At 32.9% G+C, this 4,043-nt stretch overlaps 1 protein-coding gene across 16 annotated transcripts in view; it reads right to left on the reverse strand.

The window, feature by feature from the left end:
- The window catches only part of KMT2C (lysine methyltransferase 2C), a 284,617-nt gene that overhangs the window by 130,370 nt on the left and 150,204 nt on the right, over nt 1–4,043 (reverse strand). The window lies entirely within an intron of this gene.

Here is a 4,043-nt window from a genome sequence, read left to right on the forward strand (position 1 = left end):
CTGCTGGCCACAGAAAGGTCCTAATAAACAGGTGCTCGTATGCGCATGCGCTAAATGGGACTCCACCGCTAGTAACCTCATCGGTAAGTGTGGTTCACGAACAGCCCAACAAACAACTGAAGCCAAATGGGGCACCGTGGGGTAAAACTGAGCCTCGTGAAACAGAGGAAGTTGGTACCATTACTAGGATGATCTTCACATGCTGATACACCTAGTCCACACTCTGCCAGTCTATCAGAGAACACCACCGTTTTACAATTATGATTAATTTAAGCATTTTATATAAGGTGCCATCAAATTCTTCCTTAAAACCATCAGTCCATGGCATTGCACCAATATAACAAAGTTCAGTGTCTCTTGATGATGAGTCTTCTACACATTCTGAATACAGTCAACAGATGTCTGTAGCTTCTAAGTAACTCATAAACACTACCTATCTTTGTGGCATTTCAGTTGTATGTCATGTCCACAAGTCCACAGACTAATACACATTTCAGTTCTCTTTTTATACTTAGAGGTGTTACTTCATTGAAAGGAAGAAATAAAGCCTTAATTCTCTTCACTGATAAACTGTAACAACCAGCTTTTTCTAAACTTACTTTTATGTCATAACCTTTCAGGGTATCTGTTTAGTATATTAGCAGAACCTAGAGTTAACAACATGTGTAACATCTAAGTAGTCTGAGTATCCTTGTGTCATACTGGAAAGACCAAGAAAATGTGGAAGGAGGAAAGTGCATTTATGTGTCCAACTGATCATTAAAAAGTTTTTATATTAACTCATAAACATAACAAAATAATTTCAGCTAAACTGCTAAAATCCGTTATTTTTATAGCATATGGCAAGTTGTACAGAGCCTTTTGCACTAAAAATAATTTTGGCAAATAAAATATAATGACTTTTATTTAAGTGCATAATAAGGAAACAAAATAATTTAAATTGATCCTTTTCCCAATGTCTATATCATTTTAGAAACATCAACATGTTCTCTTAATCACATTTGCAATGGAAAATATTACGTGACATTAGCTAAACTACTATGAGAAGCTCTGGAATGTATCCAACATACTAATTTACAATAACATAAAGATAACAGGGAATAAAGGAAGGGAAATAAAATACTAACTGCATTTAAGTGAACGCTTCAAGCCCATCTGTTATAATTACATAGCTAATGAAAGACATTTGGCATTGAAAGAAAATGTATACTTTATATATATGCTGGAATAGATCTTTCTAAACCAAATAAAAAGCATTTGTGAAATTGTATAAAATATGAAAGAATAAATTTCCACAGGGAACTTCTCTAACATCAGCATTCTTGTACAATTCATATTAGAAGTGTAACAAATTATAAACTAAGTAACAATTACAAAGCTAATTAACATTTTGGGAGAGGGAGGTAAGAATAAATAGTTGTTAAGTGGTTTATCAACTGAACAATTTATTTGAATCAATATTTAAAACTCCTAAATAGCATTTTGTTTTTTCTACATTTCAATCATTAAAAAAGAAAAAGAGGAGAGGGAGAGAGAAAAAGAAAAGTGTTATAGTATCTTTTGACAATTGTCCAAGAACACATCCAAGAAGAAACTCTCAATTAGAGTTCACATTGCCAACTGTTAAGTCTGAGAAGCTTCCAAAACTTTTATTTCACTAGACTGAAATAAGAAAGGCTCTCTCAAAATAAATCTATAATACAAAACAGAACAGAATCAACAAAATTTCAGAGATTAAGGTTAAACATGAGTTATGAAACAGTAACATAAGACTTGAGGATATTCCAAAGCTTGTTCAATTAATTATCAAGTATTTACTCCGTATCAACTATGGCAATGGGATGAGTGCTCTAAGAAACATCAAATATTATCAAGTTTTCCATATATCAAACTTTTTGACCTTTACCCAATTTTTCTTCTTGTAAGTCAGCTGGGGTCCTCCCAGAATGCAGAGTAAAGAATGAAGACAGAAAGGAAGAAAAACAGGTAAAATGACATGGGAAACTGATCCACAAAGTCCAATGTCTCTTTAGCAAGAGTACCAGAAGAAAATAGGATTATAATCAGAGAAATTACTCTAAAAGAAAATTTATAAAAATATCTAGTAATAAGAGCTAACATTTATTAAGCATAATTTCATTTAACAGGTGAGGGAGCTAAGCGAGTCCTTATCTCTGTTCCACTGATGTCTGTATCACTACAAAAGCACCGTCTCTTAATACCTGTCACATTGCCCTCCTAAATAGATAATACCCACTTTGGATTAAAATGTCTCACACTCAGAAATACTGGCAAAATTTTAAGATGATAAAGATAAAGGAAAAATTCTAATAGCCTCACAAAAAACAGGTCATCTACAAAGAAAGGAAAATCAGTCGTTACTTCTCACTAGCAATACTGAATGCAAAAACAAAGAAAAGCAGTATCTTCCAAGGTCTATAAAAAAATAATTTGAAGCTAAAATTTTAATACGTGCTAAGTTAACATTTAAGTCCATGGATAATAAATGTAAACAGGTTAAATTCCCAATTAAAAAACAGCAACTTTCAAAATATGCAAAACATATTTTGTATATACACATAAATTTTATTTACGTGTACGGGTGTGTGTACGTATATTCACACATGTATACACATGTTTGTGTGTATAGGAACGTGTGCGTGTGTGTGTGTGGTACAGTGACATACATAGGAACGTGTGTGTATGAGCGCAGTGACACAGAAAATTCAAAAACAAAGAGCTGGAGGGAAAAGCACAAATATTATCAAAAAGAAAGCAGCTACAGCAAAGAAACCTGGATCCAAACCAAAAAGCAAAGGGCAAAGATAAAGTTCACATTAAAATAAGTCATATGTTAAAAATTCCAACAGAGTAACAGTCATCAAAGTTTACATACCTAATATGAATTTCCTTGACATATAAAAGCAAAACTGAAATATGTATGTGAATAAATTGGACTTTAATATAGCTCTCAGAAACAAAGCTATACACAGATATGAAATAATGATAAAGAATTCAGTAACAATCAAGTTTGATTCTAATTTACACACAGAAACACAGAGCTCCATAATCCCAAACTAGAGAATATATATTTAAATGTACATAGAATTCTTTTAAATTCATTAAAATGTCTATAAATTCAAAAATTCAAATATTTCCTATGTCGTATTCAAAAAAGCAGGTGTGTCCTAACCCTAATACATTAGTAATTATGAATTCACAACATAAACTCAAAATCTATCCACCAGAAAATTTTATTTTTTTTTTATTTTTTTATTTATTTTTTTTTTTTTAATTTTTTTTTTCAACGTTTTTTATTTATTTTTGGGACAGAGAGAGACAGAGCATGAACGGGGGAGGAGCAGAGAGAGAGGGAGACACAGAATCGGAAACAGGCTCCAGGCTCCGAGCCATCAGCCCAGAGCCTGACGCGGGGCTCGAACTCACGGACCGCGAGATCGTGACCTGGCTGAAGTCGGACGCTTAACCGACTGCGCCACCCAGGCGCCCCAATCCACCAGAAAATTTTAAATCAAAGGAAAAGAACATATTATTTTTGAAATGATTGAATAAGAAACATGTCAAAATCTTTGAGAAGTGGCAAATTTGGTTAAGAAAAAAAATAGAGCTTGAAAAATGCAAAACTCGAGACCAAAGAATAAAAATAAATGAAGCTAAATTTAAAAACTGGAGCCAGTAAGAATCAACATATAACGCATACGATTAGACATCTCAGGAAGTTAAACCCACCCTAATACCACGTTTAGGAAGATGTTATTAATGAGATTCAGGTCTCTACCAAAAGAATTAGTGCTTGCTTTAGAAGAATATGCTTAAAAGAGAACTGAAATAAAAATCAATCTATCAAAACATTTTATATATAAATGGGCTTAAAGTAATGACTATCTTAATTAGTGATCTGTTGTTGTTCTGGCCCAGTTAATTATTCTGGTTTGTACACTATCAAACATACATTTCTGATTGAAACATCTGCTAGAAAGGAAAGGAAAGGAAAGGAAAGGAAAGGAAAGGAAAGGAAAGGA

This window comes from Panthera uncia, chromosome A2 (genome assembly GCF_023721935.1).
Source record: "Panthera uncia isolate 11264 chromosome A2, Puncia_PCG_1.0, whole genome shotgun sequence".
NCBI classification, from domain to species: Eukaryota; Metazoa; Chordata; class Mammalia; order Carnivora; family Felidae; genus Panthera; species Panthera uncia.